We start from the raw sequence: 15,867 nt of genomic DNA on the forward strand, positions 1-15,867 counted from the left end.
CTTGAGCTCCTGGGGGACCTAAGCAATTGTTAGCCTGTTCCTGCCTAGCACCACTATTGCCAATCCCCCTGTCTCCCTCATGAAAAATGGGAGGCACCTCCATATTTCTCCCTCTGGCTCTCCTGCATTACCTTACCTGGGAAGGGGGAGAAGAAGAAGAAAAAGAGCTCTACTGCAGTTGTCCTTCAGTGTGTGAAGGGGTGAAGAACCTGCAGACCTGCCCCCTCCCCACAGCCTCTGTGTGTGTGTGTTGGGAAAGGACCTTCACAGCTGCAGGAGGAGTTGGTGTGTGCTGGGGTACAAGAGACAGACAGGTGAGTATGGGGGACAGCACTGATAGGTGGCTGGTAGTAAAATTGATGTGGGGCTGGGGCTAGTGTGGGGAAGGGAGACAACTTATTTATGAAGGGACATCCAACTGATGTGGGGCTGGGGAGTGCCTATTTAACTGATAGGTTGGGAGGTGGGCAGATGTGGGTCAGGGGAGCAGCGCATTAATGAATGAGACTGTTTGGGTGTTGGGAGAAGTTGAGTGTTCCCTGCACTACCAGCAGCATGTTATGCAAATTTGAGTAAATTGATTGGGTTGGATCTTGTAACAAGAGCTACTGCAGCACAGGCTAAAATCACATTTATTATACATTTGTGAGGATTACACCATAATTGTCACACACAGTGGGGTATGCATAGGGAGTTAAAAAATCAGAAGGCAGACCAGAAAACAAACGATAATCCTTTTAAGTGGTTCTGACTCATGATTTTAACTATTGGGGTTGCAGTACTACCCCCTAAGCTGGGCCCAAGCCTGTCCTAAACAGGATGTTTCAACCTGTGACAACATGCTTAACTCTAAGCATGTTAATAATCACATTGACATAATTGGAACTACTTGGATATTTAAAATTAATCATGCTAAACTGAAGCAGTGCCTAGGTAAGTACACTGCGTGCTTGTTCTCATTAACACCCAGCAGCTGAACCGAGATGTTGAAAGGAAGGATAGTTGATTCCTGAATTTATGTAATCTTTATTTTGTGTTGCAAAGCCTCAAAGGGCATGTGATACAGTGGCTGCAGGACTCGGAGCTTTTGCAATTAAGGTCTGATCCAAAGCCTATTGAAGTTAATGAAAAGACTCCCATTGACTTCAGTTGGCTATTTACTCCAGAGGGAATTCTGCACCAAAAAAATTAAAAATTCTATGCACAATATTTTAAAATTCTGCATATTTTATTTGTCAAAACAACACAATATAATCACACCAGTTTCAATTATTTTGGTAATTTATTTCAAAATACCTGTCAGCAAATATGTCTGTAACAATACAGACTACAAAAAAGATTCAGGAAATGTTTTTGACAAATAGATTCCTTACTAGGCATATTAGATACATAACTTTGGGTAATAATTCATTTAAACTACAATACAGGAACTTATTTCCTGCACCCCTCAGAAGCAGTGCAAAGGCTTGGGGGAGTCAGGGGATAGCGGAGGAAGAGTGAAATTATTGTTGGGAGTAAACCTGAAAGGTTGTCTGGGAGAAGTATGGAACAGATATGTTTTTTTTCGTTTGTTTTTCTGGGGGGGATTGTTAGGAAGCCTCCCCCGGCTGACCCTCAGCTTAGAATCATAGAATATCAGGGTTGGAAGGGACCTCAGGAGGTCATCTAGTCCAACCCTCTGCTCAAAGCAGGACCAATCCCCAATTTTTGCCCCAGATCCCTACATGGCCCCCTCAAGGATTGAGCTCACAATCCTGGGTTTAGCAGGCCAATGCTCAAACCACTGAGCTAGCCCTCCCCACCACAGCTTCTCCCATTCAGTCAGGCATATCCCTTCCATGTCCCCATGTGGCCCTGCACCCCCTCCCCCAGCCCTTCTTAACCTTAGTCTATGTAATCCCCCATGTGTCCCCCCAACTCTCTGTCCCCCTACATATCCTATGCCTTCTCACCTGGCCCTGTGGGTAGCACGTTGTGAGGAACGCAGCCTCTCCTCCTTCCAATTGGCTACGGCTGGCTGAGCTGACTGCCCTCTGTTCTGACAGCACAGCAGCCCCTGGTAGGCAAAAGGCATAACTGCAGTGCTTTTCTTGCAGAATGTATTTTCTACAGAGAAAAAAAAAATCTGTGAGGGTCATGAATTTTGCACATGCACAGTGGTGCAGAATTCCCTCATGAATAGCTTTAGGATGGGACCTTTAGAGCATTTGGACTAGTGTTTGACAGAGGTGCAGGGAAAAAACAGACAGTGAATACAGAGCACATAACCAACTTTTTGGTGCTATAAAAGTTGTTCTAGAGCATGTTCAAGAATATCTACATACAGATAAATAAGACTGGGATAGAATATTGTGTCAGTTTCTCTCTTCACAAGGATAATTCACTTCTCAAGTCCAAATCTTCACGGACACTTCAGCGTACAGGGGAAAAAATGGCTGAGCTATAGGGTACGTCTACATTGCAGTTAAAAACCTGTGGCTGGCCCATGTTGGTGGATTTAGGGTCCCAGGGCTTGGGCTGCGGGGCTGTTTAACTACAGTATAGACTTCTGGGCTTGGGCTGGAGCCTGGGCTCTAGGACCCTGCGAGGTGGGGGGGTCCCAGAGCTGGGGCTGCAGCCCAAGCCTGAAAGTCTACACTGCAATTAAACAAGCCTGCAGCCCGAGTCAGTTGGCACAGGCCAGCCACGTGTTTTTAATTGCAGCGTAGATGTACCCTGTGAGATCATGTGGGAAAGAGTGAGAGGTGAGACCTTTAAAATTCTAAAGAATTATAGAAACTATAAAACTTTTATACTATGGGCTGGCCCACCTGCAGCACAATTGCTGAACAGTTTTCATTAAGCCTCTTGTAAATTCTTTGTCTCCCTTGCATAACTCTCCCGTTCTCTCCCCGCCGCCCCCATGACTACATCCCATCATATTTTCTCTGACAGGCCCAGGGCTGCTGCTGTTTAATTGCTGTGGCCACAGCTTACATAAGGGAGATTACACGTTTCTCATCAAAATATTCAGTATAATACTCCATACAAAATTGCTTTAACATTGAGATCAGGAAAGGGAAAAAATGTGCTTCTCTTTCTGTTACAAAGATATAGCTGTCACAATATAAACAACACTGAAGCTGGTTAGCCAAGTCCTGCAGAAAACAATCTCAAACCAAACAATGGTCCAGATCATTCCTTTGATCTGTGTGTTGAAGGGACTCTTGGGGTATGTTGATCTTCCTCTTTCCACGTGGCTAGAGGATGAGCCACAGAACCATCCTGGCTCCACGCAGAGCCTACTGCTGCAGAACCATCCTGACTCCATGTAGAAGCTCTCAGATTGTTCTCTTTGTAATGGAAACAGTGCACTTTGCAGAATGTACCAAAGCATTTATGGAGACAAGGCTAGTCACAGAGGGGACAGGCAATGATAACCAGACTCCTGCTGTATAACATTTCAGAACTGTAATATTTGCTCATGGTTAAGGTGAAGGGCTGCATCTCATACTCTTCTAGTGGTAGAAAGGCAGATTGATAAATGCCCACTGTGTGATTGCACTCATATTTACTAGTATAAAAATTGAAGTGGGATTATCATATTGGTAGTAATTCCACTTCCCTTTTGAGCTGTGTTCCTCTTAGAGGGATGATGGGAAGTGAAAGATTCTTACATTTGTGGTAATGAGGCTAATCAGGTAAAAAGCATTAGAATGTTACATGAATTCTGAAAAAAATGTATGAAAATCCTATGTAAAATGAGCATGTAAATTGAATTCACAGTTAGATTGCCAGGGATTAGAGCTATTCTTACATCCCTAATTCTAAGAGTTAATTTTAGTACATGCAGAGATTTCACAGGTGTATTAGATTTTGTTTTTCTTCAGTATGCAGTGATAAATATATATAGGCTCGAGGAGAGGGGTTTTGTTTTGTTTTTTTTAAAGAGATTCTTGTAAATTTAATATGAAGCTACAAAGAAATTATATATGTTAAAAAGAGAGGGGTGGAAAAACAGGATGAGTATGAAAGAAATCAAGACAGAGTCAGAAAGATCCAACCGTAGGAAGCTGAACACAGAACAGCAAAATATTTACATGCATCAGATTCCACTACATACAGTCATTTTAATTCCTGTTTCATCCTATGGTATAGAAAGAGCTTTCCCAGTTGTTTGTATTTATCCTTTAAAAATAGTTAGCTGTGTTATTCAGCTAGAAGCCTGTTTAATTGGTGTGATGGGCTGAATCCCCTGGGGTGTCATCTGGTGTGCTGGGATGCCACTGAGTCACACTATTCTGCCAGCCTGCGTCCCCTTTACCTGGCCTTGCTGGGTTAGGCTCCCCAGCCTTTTCCAGCAATGCACATGGGCATGGCCACACCCACCTGCGCAGAGAGACAGAGATCCGCTCTGGGAAGGCTCATCTTAAGGGACTTGCCACGGCACCCAGATGTCTGTCCCTTTCCCCCCACCGTTGGAGTACAAACCCAAAATTATATGAAATTTGCCCCTTCCTTCAATGTGGAGGAGGGTGTGCACAACTTATCGCCCTGCTCCCCAGTTAGAAATCACATAAACTGGGTTATATTGTAAACCAGAAATAAATTTATTAACTATAACAGGTGTATTTTAAGTAGTTGAGGAGGTAGCAGACAGAACAAGGCAGATTAATAAAAAAATAAAACAGAGCACGCAAACTAAGCTGAATACACTAAAGAAACTGGTTACATGTGAGTTCTCACCCTAAATGTGGTTCTAATAATCTTCTTCACAGGCCAGATGTCCTTCCAGCGTGGGTTCAGTTCTTTCCCCCAGTTCACTCTTAGTTGTTTCCAACAGTCATCCTGGGTGGGGTAGCTGGGGAGAACTGACGACCAAGATTACCTCACTCCCCACCCTTAAATAGGATTTGCATAAGGTGGGAGTGCTTTGTTTCCCTAATTAGACCCCCCTTCCCTTATACTGGAAAGTTACAAGAAGTCCCAGGTAATGTTTTAGTATCAGGTGACAAGACCACCTGACTCTGTAGGAGTACAGCGCCCATGAGTCAGGGGCAGTATGGAGCGTCCACAGGAAGGCCAAGATTTTCAGTCCATTGCCCTTGTTGATGGGCCATCCGCCCTGTCTGGCTTTTCCATTGTTGTACCTGAAGTGTTAGCAGTGGGCGTCACCCGAAGTAGCATAGTTGAGATACAGATACAGTGTCAATATTCCTAATTTCAGATACAGAAATGATACATGCATACAAATAGAATAATCACATTCAGTAAATCATAACCTTTCCAATGATATCTCACATGAACCATCTTGCTTAAAGTATATCTGTTTTGTCATATTCGTGACATAAACATATTTTCATAAAGAATATGGAATGACATGTCACAATTGGGTGGAGTCAATTCTCTACTTTCTACCAAGCAAAATATTATAAATGTAAAACCAAACAAAAAAGCATGGGGGGTGAAGGGATGGGGAAAGAAGGGGAGGAACAGGAAAAAATCCCACAAAATTTTATCAGTGTCAGACAGTTAACACTTAGTTGATGACAACTCTAGGGATTAATCCCTAATCTGGTTAAATCCTTTTTAGCCAGAGTAAAAACTAGCAAACCATCTGGTGGAAAGAGCAGTATATGACTAAAAGGAAATACTGTCTGAGTAATACAGGGAAATATAAACCTATTTGCAGTAATTTGGGTATCTGCGCAGTTTCCTTAATCTCCAGCCCCTTTAAGATGCATTACAATAGAAATGGAATATTTATCTCACAATTGTTTAACTAATTGCTATGGTAAAGCATTATATATCTGGCCTGGAATTGGTGAGTGGCTGTATTCCTGCACTGTGCATTTCTTATAATTCTAACACATTGTAGACATAACCAAATAATTAAAAAGAATATGCCCTATAGAAGAGAACAATTCTGCACCGACAGGGAGATGAACTATATGGTTTTACAGGTTTGTCTCATTTTCAAATTATATAATTCTATTATTTTAGGATTGGTGGCAGTTTCAGATTTCCTCTGCTCTAAATTTTCCCTATTTCCTAATTCATTCATCTGGGAGAATCACTGTTCATCTCCGTGAACACTTTTACTCTTTGATAGATGCAGAGCTGTGCTGAGCATGTGTGATCACAAAAGAAAATACAACCGATTTAAATTCAGGATCACAACCCATGGGTTGGTGGCTTACAAATGCAAGATGATCAACTAGCCTCATAAACTATGCTGCAGTTACCTCTCCTGGAAGTGGAATGTCTGTCTGTGGAGAAGGGTAGACCACTGTAATTGGATCATTCCCAACGTTATGTGTATACTTGAGAATAAGGCTGTATCCACCCTGGGGTGTTTTTCCACTGGAATAGCTACACTGATGTGGTTTGCTGTGCTGGTGCAAGTCACAGTTGACACTGGTGCCTCATGACTATACTAGGGGATTGCACCAGTGTACCTAAGCCAGCGTAACTACACCAGTGCAAAATGTCCCAGTGCAGATGACCCTGAGACATACTCTAGTTCTGGCAGTGGGCAATATCAGAGTGTGATAGAAAATTACTTAAATGCAGTAAAAAAAATATGGGGCCATAATTATATGTTTGGTTTTGTGCAGGTGGGCTGGGAATGGTGAGAGAGGTTGCAATGAGTCTTTTCCTACCCCAACCCACCAGTGCAAGAGGCAGGCAGAATTCTGCCATTTATGCTCCCTATGCACATGATAGAGCCAGGATAGGATGTCTGGCATTACTCCTTAGTCTCAAGGGTGTATAGCTGACTGAGTTAGAACTATTTGACCATTCACTTGACTCCCTGCAAATGCAAAGAGAAATCTCACTAGGCCCCTATGAGAACTGAATACACAGCCCCTGGTTTACAAGATGCGGGCTCTAACCTCTGAACTGTGCAACCATTATAATTTGCTTACTCTTGTCTCTTCAAAATTATTGGTAGTGACTGTTCATACAGTCCATCAAGGAAGAAGGTTCCAACTACTGGCACTATATATACTTATTTATTCCCTTCTATTCCAGTCTTTCTTTCCCTTTTTAAAACTAGAACCTCTGACTTTTTTTAAGACTGATATTTTATTATGTTTTGTGATATTGTATATGTTTTTAACAGGGTAGCTGGTTCATTAAATAAGACTGGGATCAGCATTCCTGTTCCACTCCAGGTGCTCACAGTTGGGCAAATTAAGGGAGCGGGGTAGCACCTGGGGCTACACAAGGTCAGTCAGAAGTAAGAGCAGACTGAGTTAGGAGAAGCTAGAGAGGGTGGTTTCTGGGGAAGGCTGAAAGTAGGAGAGCAGCAAGAGGGGTTTGCTGGCATCTCCAAACCAGAGGGTTGGAGACAGAAAGAGCAGTGGAGGAGGGTTCCTGTTGGCTCTAAACTAGAGCAAATGGCCAGAGAGAGATGAAATAAGGGGGAGCAGTGGAGGGGACTATCTGCTGATGTCACTTTCTTGGAGAGCTGGACCCTGAGAAACAGTAAGAGGGCCAGGAGGAATGAGGGATGCTCCCAAGAGAGAGTCTGTGGGAGTTCCCACTGGGAAAAGCAGGTTTTTACCCCAGAAGGGATGGCTGGGCTGGCTGCCCTGACAGAGGGACAGAAGTGGGCAAAGAGTGTCTGGATGTGGTAGAAGATACTGGAATGTGTTATGGCAGTGCCTAAGATGATGTGTAACTTTTAAGGACTAATCTCATGGAGGTGATATGCACTGTATTCTGGGATTCTTGTTATGGACTATTTCCACTATCTAAATAGACAAGAGGATAAGCTGGCATGGAGTTATTGGTTTCCCAAGAGGGAAAATGAGGTGAGGGGCCATTTGCAGTGTAGCCCCAAGGCTATGGGGGATCATGAAGGGTATGAGGGGGGAAGCTATGCATTCAGAAGGTTGCTGTTCTGTTGCACAGTAATACTAGCTTCCTGATTATGACTATGAACATGCTTTTATATACTCAGAAACTTTCACCCTAATGATTCTCAAATGTAGCAAAAGAAGGACTTTACAAATGTATCAAACAGATGTATAACCTATCAGAGCAAATTGCTTTACAAATTATATACAAATATCTTGTTGGACATTGCCCTGTTGCTATATCCTGTCACTACATGATGAAACTTTCACATCCCCTTTTCTCTGAAAGTGCAAAAAAATTCTTTGGAAAGTCTCAGGGCCAAATCATAGTACAAATTGTAGTGGGAGAGTTCTCTGTCTTTTAGGTCTTGCTTAGTAGTAGCATTGAACCTGCTCGGAACAGGGTTAGGTGGCACAGTGGTAAAAAGCCCTGCCTTACAGACCTGCACCAATGGTAGTGTAATGGGTGAGAGACTTAGCCTGTCAAGGCTGAATTCCCCACTCTGAGTGCAGAAGTGGGGGCCCGCAAGGATTTTAAAAAATAATACTCGCCACTCCAGGGCTGTAACCTTGGGAGTGTAATACAGCTTTTCTCTGACCTTGGCTTGGTAAACTCTACCACTGCCCAAATGCAAAAAAAAACAAAAACAAAAAAAACCCCACTTTGAACCCAGGAAGGATTACTTGGGAATTCCTCCCTGTGGGGTACCCTCAAGCCCTTTCACCCCCCTCTCCCCCGGGGAAGAGCCGAGAAAGAAAACAATGGAAATTAGCTGTGGCTATCCACTAATCAACCAACATGCACAAACCTCTTAGGACACCAAAAATCTAATCCTGTTCTTAAAAAAGGTAAATTTTATTAAAAACAAAAAGGGAAAAAAATACATCTGGAACTTGGGCTTTTTGCTAGATCTTAAAAGAAACAATTAGAAAAATTAAGAACCCAAAACAGCTTTCTTGGGGGTTCAGCTTAAAGGTTACAAGCAACAAAAGCATCAGGGGTTAGCACGGGGGAGACCAACAAGCCTTAAAAAATAAACAGAAATAAACCTAACTGCATCTAGCTAAACATTCTGATTTACTTACATATTTGGTGTTCAGATAAGTAGTTCTAGGTATGATCTGATGATTTATGATCATACCTGGCTTAAAGCTGCTTATAGCATAGCTGCTCTGTCGCTCCAGCCCAGAGAACAACAGACAAAGGGAAAGTTTCTTTCCCCATTTAAAAAAGTTTTAGCCTTCACATTGTCTTTTGGTCAGGTGCCCACTTTTTTTTTCTTTACCTGGGGGACTTTTTAACCCTTTACAGGTAAAGCAAGTAAAGAACAGCTACCAAGAGTAATTTTACAGCTAACTGGCTGGCTGAGTGTTCATCAAAGGGAGCTATCCCCACACTTCATTTATCACATAGCCTTATAGCTATTTTGTTCAGGACCTACACAACTGGCTTCTGAGTATTGTCTTGTATGAATAAATAGACCTGAGCTGCAAAGTTTGGATCCAGTTGAAAACTTTCTCAAAGTTCAAGTGGGGTAGTTATCATCCAGTGATTTCGGCAAGTCCTTTACGGAAATAAGGGTAAATCGTGAGGTTTGCATGCAGATCTGAGCTTTTTGATAGGGGTATTCAGCTCTCCTATCACTGGAATGTATAGAGGTAGACTGGCGGGCAGTATGTTTTACAACAGGTAATAAATTCTCCTCTTCTTCCTCAGAGATAGCAAGGCAGTGAGTGAGTACTTGTACTATAGAAAAGCTCTAGAATATTCAACACTAAATTAAAATTGTCTGAGAGTGGCTTCCTAACTGATCAGAGTCATTAAAAAAAATATTTTCTCCCTAACTTTAGTTTGCATTTTGACCACTGTCTTAATGTTCAAAATATTTTTTTCTTGAAACAAAGATGTTGAAACTAAGAGAGGTTGAAACCTGCAATTTCTTCCATGTTGGTTTGAACAGGATGACAGCAATGTGTCAGTCTGAGGACATGCTATGCCTAATAAATCATCCTGGCAGAAAAGCTGTGGTCTGAGTGTGCAGAATGAGTAATAAGGATGAATCATCACTCACACCTACAGTGAGTCCAGAAAGAAAAAAAATACTGGAAAACTGAATGATGAGAGAGCACAATAATGTTTATCACATGGTAAATAATAGCCTACAGAAAGATCCACAATAATATTAAAAAATGATCCTTCATAAATTAATTGTCATGCTTCAAGCACCTCAGCAAGAGGTGGGAGAGTACAGTAACTCCTCACTTAAAGTCGTCCCGGTTAACGTTATTACGTTGCTGTTCAATTATTAGAGAATATGCTCGTTTAAAGTTGTGCAATGCTCCCCTATAATGTTGTTTGGCAGCTGCCTGTTTTGTCCACTGCTTGCAGAAAGAGCAGCCCGTTGCAGCTAGCTGATGGGGGCTTGGAACCAGAGTGGACAGGCAGCCCCGCATCAGCTCCCCACTCCCCTAAGTTCCCTGTATGGCAGCCGCCCAGCAAGCTATCAGTGGCCGGGCAGTTCAGCTGTCCCTCCCCACGCTGCCGTGTGCTGCTCCTGCCCTCTGCCTTGGAGCTGCTCCCAGGAGCCTCCTGCTTGCTGTGCAATGGGTGGGGAAAAGAGGGGTGCTAATATCAGGGTGTCCCCCTCCCCCCAGCTCCTGCTCCCTGCTCCTTTAACCCATCTCCATGGAGCAGGGAGAGGACACAACAGGACTCAGGATGGAGGGAGCTTGCTGGCAGCAACTGCTGTCTCAACTTGCTGATCTGCTTAAATAGGCAGTATACTTAGAGTGGGGTTAGTGTACTTAAAGGGGCAATGAGCATCTCTCACACACATGGTGTGTGCCTCTGTCTCTCTCTGCCATGCTGTCTCTACTCCTTCTATTTGTGCTGCCTTGTAGGGTGTGAGGCTACATTAACAACAATGTGTTAACCCTTGAGAGCTCAGACGAGTGCTAGTTCATCATTTAGAAGTAAGGCATTCCCTGTTCATCATTTAGAAGTAAGGCACTACTATTGCCCCAATCTGCAAAACTTTACACGTGCTTAACTTTATTTACTATGAGTAATCCCATTGGGCCTGATCCTGAAAGGTCTACTTCCTCCTTTACATCACTGCTCCTTCACTTATTTCAAATAGAGCTATCCCTTTATTCCTTGTAGTTTTGCTTCTGTTAATATGTGATATATACATGGTACTGTAAAGCCAGGGTGTCCTTTGTTATTTAGCAGCGAGGTATTTTCTGTTAAACCCAATGACAAGACTTCTTGAGATGCTGGCAGGAAATCAGGACAAGCTAATCCAAATTAATTTCACTGTCTGGAGTACAGAGTTCCTAAAAATGTAGACAATCCAGAACTAGAAAAATCTTTGACAAACTATACATTATATTTTCAAAGACCCCTAGAATTCAACAGGGATTAAATAATAGAAATCAGTCTAAACATATAGAGGACGCTATACTTTCTCCTGGGTTTTTGAATCACTCCTTATAGTTCTGTAGCAGGAATATAATTCTCTATAGGATGGCTCAAAAACTGATAGAACATTTAAATTTTCTATCAGGCCTGCACAGTCCTGCGAAGACTTATGCACATAGTTAGTTTTAAATATGTGAATTGTCCCACTGAAATCAGTGGGTGCAGGAGTCTGTGGAGGATATAATCTAAAAGCAGAAGAAAGAAATGCTGTAGAAATCAATGTCCACTGTAGAAATAGAGTTGCTACTTGCAAGATTGGGCCCTTTACTAAACCTCCAAATTAGATCATCCAAAGACTTGTGCACATCCTGAATTCAATAGGATCTTTCCTTACTGTGATTCTACTTATCCGTAAAAGCAGAGAATATAATCACAGAAACCCATACTTGTGGTGATCTTGGTTTGGGTCCTAACTCCAACATGTTGTTTTACTTTAGAGCCTTATAATTTGACTCATGGCCAGAAAAGTAACACCTTCGTGGTCCTATGAGCATGTCTGGTTGTAATTACCTACAGACCATGTAATCACAGAGTCCCCTAAAATTCCCAGGTACCTCAGAATAGAAATAGGATTACAACAGAAAGATACTGTCCCTGTATTGACACTTGCAGTGGGCCCTCATGCCAGCCTGAAATATATGCTGAACAACAGCTGTCATACTGCAACATGCCACATGTAAGATTGTCCCAGGAGAAGAGCTGGAAGTTAAGGTCCATCAGCAGAGCAGGATGGAGAGAGTTTGCACAGGGGTTTTCTGCTCAGCCCTGGTCTACACTACGAGTTTAGGTCAAATTTAGCAGAGTTAGATCGATTTAACCCTGCACTCGTCCACACAACGAAGCCATTTTTGTCAACTTAATGGGCTCTTAAAATCGATTTCTGTACTGCTCCCCAGTGAGGGGATTAGCACAGAAATCCACATCGCCGGGTCGAATTTGGGTTAGTATGGACGCAATTCGACGGTATTGGCCTCTGGGAGCTATCCCACAGTGCTCCATTGTGACTGTTCTGGACAGCACTCTGAACTCGGATGCATTGGCCAGGTAGACAAGAAAAGCCCCTTTTGAATTTCATTTTGAATTTCATTTCCTGTTTGGCCTGTGTGGCAAGTTGATCAGCACAGGTGACTGTGCAGATCTCATCAGCAGAGGCGACCATGGAGTCCCAGAATCGCAAAAGAGCTCCAGCATGGACCGAACAGGAGGTACTGGATCTGATCGCTGTATGGGGAGACGAATCCATGCTATCAGAACTCTGTTTCAAAAGATGAAATGCCAAAATATTTGAAAAAATCTCCAAGGGCTTGAAGGGCAGAGGTTATGGGACCTGCAGCAGTGCCGCTTGAAACTTAAGGAGCTTAGGCAAGCCTACCAAAAAACCCAAGAGGCAAACGCCTGCTTGGGGTCAGAGCCCCAGACATGCCGCTTCTATGATGAGCAGCATGCAATTCTAGGGGGTGCCCCTACTACTGCCCCCCCTCTGTACGTGGACTCCTGCAAGGGGGGAGTCTCACGCAACAGGGATGAGGATTTTGGGGATGAGGAAGATAGCACACACCAGGCAAGCGGAGAAACTGTTCTCCCCGACAGCCAGGAACTGTTTATCACCCTGGATCCAATACCCTACCAACCTGGGCTCCCGGACCTTGAAGGCAGAGAAGGCACCTCTGGTGAGTGTACCTTTGTAAATATAATACACGGTTTAGAAGCAAGCGTGTTTAATGATTACTTTGCCCTGAAGACTTTGGATGTATTCGCGGCCAGTACAACTCCTGGAAAAGTCTGTTAAAGTGTCTGGGGATGGGGCGGAAATCCTCCAGGGACAACTCAATGAAGATGTTCTGGAGGTATTCCCAAAGCCTTTGCAAAAGGTTTCTAGGGCGGGCAGCCTTATTGCGTTATCCATGGTAGGACACTTTACCATGGCAGACCAGTAGCACATAGTCTGGAATCATTGCATAAGAAAGCATGGCAGCATGTGGTCCCGGTGTTTGCTGGCATTCAAGCAACATCCATTCTTTGTCTCTCTGTGTTATCCTCAGGAGAGTGATATCATTCACGGTCACCTGGTTGTAAAAGGGGAATTTTATTCAGGGGACATTCAGAGGTGGCCGTTCCTGCTGGGCTGTTTGCCTGTAGCTGAAAAGAAATCATCCCCTCTATTAGCCATGCGGTGGGGGGAGGGATGAAGCGATCATCCTAGAGAATTGGGTGTAAGGGGAGGGATTAGTTGGGTTTCTGCTGCACGTTAACCTGAAAACATCAGCCCCTCCTTTTGAATGTCCAGTGCATCTTTTTCAATTTTAATCTCCCTTTTTTTCCTCCCACAGCTGGAAATGTTTCGATACTGCCACTAGCATCTCCATCCCAGAGGCTAGCGCAGATAAGAAGGCGAAAAAAATGCACTTGCGATGAAATGTTCTCTGAGCTCATGCAGTCCATCCAAACTGAAAGAGCCCAGCAGAATGCATGGAGGCAGACAATGGCAGAGTCCAGGAAAGCACAAAATGAATGCGAGGACAGATGGCTGAAGCAACAGGAGAGGTGGCGGCAGCATGATGAAAGGAGGCAGGATGCAATGCTGAGGCTACTGGAGGATCAAACTGATATGCTCCAGCGTATGGTTGAGGTGCAGGAAAGGCACAGACCGCCACTGCAGCCTCTGTGTAACCAACCGCCCTCCTCCCCAAGTTCCATAGCCTCCTCACCCAGACTCCCAAGAACCCGGTGGGAGAGGGGGGCCTCCGGGCACCCAACCACTCCACCCCAGAGGACTGCCAAAGCAACAGAAGGCTGGCATTCAATAAGTTCTGAGTGCAGTGTGGCCTTGTCCTTCCTTCCTCCCCTCCTTCACCACCCCACCCGGTGCTTCCCTCCTCCTCCACCCCTCCCGGGCTACCTTGGCAGTTATCCCCCTATTTGTGTGACGAAAATTAATAAAGAATGCATGAATTTGAAACAACAATGACTTTATTGCCTCTGCAAGGGGTGATTGAAGGGGGGAGAAGAGGGCGGTTGGCTTATAGGGAAGTATACTGAACCAAGGGGGCGGGTTTTCATCAAGGAGAAACAAGAACTGTCAAACAGAACTGTCACACCGTAGCCTGGTCAGCCATTAAACTGGCTTTCAAAGTTTCTCTGATATGCAGTGTGCCCTGCTGTGCTCTTCTAACCGCCCTGGTGTCTGGCTGCGCGTAATCAGCGGCCAGGCGATTTGCCTGAACTTTCCACCCAGCCATAAATGTCTCCCCCTTACTCTCACAGATATTGTGGAGCACACAGCAAGCAGTAATAACAATGGGAATATTGGTTTTGCTGTGGTCTAACCGAGTCAGTAAACTGCGCCAGCGTGCCTTTAAACATCCAAATGCACATTCTACCACCTTTCTGCACTTGCTCAGCCTATAGTTGAACAGCTCCTGACTACTGTCCAGGCTGCCTGTGTATGGCTTCATGAGCCATGGCATTAAGGGGTAGGTTGGGTCCCCCAGGATAACTATAGGCATTTCAACATCTCCAGTAGTTATTTTCTGGTCTTTGAATAAAGTCCCTTGCTGCAGCTGTTCATATAGACCAGAGTTCCTGAAGATGCGCGCATCATGTACCTTTCCAGGCCATCCCACGTTGACATTGGTGAAATGTCCCTTGTGATCCACCAGTGCTTGCAGCACCATTGAAAAGTACCCCTTTCGGTTTATGTACTGGCTGCTTTGGTGGTCTGGTCCCAAAATAGGGATATGCGTTCTATCGCCCCACCAGAGTTAGGGAATCCCATTGCAGCAAAGCCATCCACCATGACCTGCACACTTCCCAGAGTCACTACCCTTGATAGCAGCAGCTCAGTGATTGCATTGGCTACTTGGATCACAGCAGCCCCCACAGTAGATTTGCCCACTCCAGATTGATTCCCGACTGACCAGTAGCTGTCTGGCGTTGCAAGCTTCCAGAAGGCTATCGCCAGTCGCTTGTAAACTGTGAGGGCTGTTCTCGTCTTGGTATTCTTGTGCTTCAGGGCAGGGGAAAGCAAGTCACAAAGTTCCATGAAAGTGCCCTTATGCATGCGAAAGTTTCACAGCCACTGGGAATCATCCCATACCCGCAACACTATGTGGTCCCACCAGTCTGTGCTTGTTTCCCGGGCCCAGAATCGGCGTTCCACAGCATGAGCCTGCCCCATTGCCACCAGGATGGCCAAATTGCCATGGCCCGTGCTTTGAGAGAAGCCTGTGTCCATGTCCCCATCACTCTTGTCACCGCGCTGCCATCGCCTCCTCGCCTGCTTTTGTAGGTTCTGGTTCTGCATATATTGTGTGAGAATGCGTGAAGTGTTTACAATGCTCATAACTGGTGCGGTGATCTGAGCATGCTCCATGCTTGCAGTGGTATGGCGTCTGCAGGAGAGCAGAGTGGCAGCTGAAGCGGTCGTTCAGTGACGATGGTTTGCAGACCTACTGCACGGTCTGCTGCCAGGATACAACAGCTGAGCGGGCTGCATGCTTGCTGTATTGTGGCGAGACAAGAGCAGCTGAGCAGAGTTGCAGC

This window comes from Chelonia mydas, chromosome 8, assembly GCF_015237465.2.
Source record: "Chelonia mydas isolate rCheMyd1 chromosome 8, rCheMyd1.pri.v2, whole genome shotgun sequence".
NCBI lineage: Eukaryota > Metazoa > Chordata > Testudines > Cheloniidae > Chelonia > Chelonia mydas.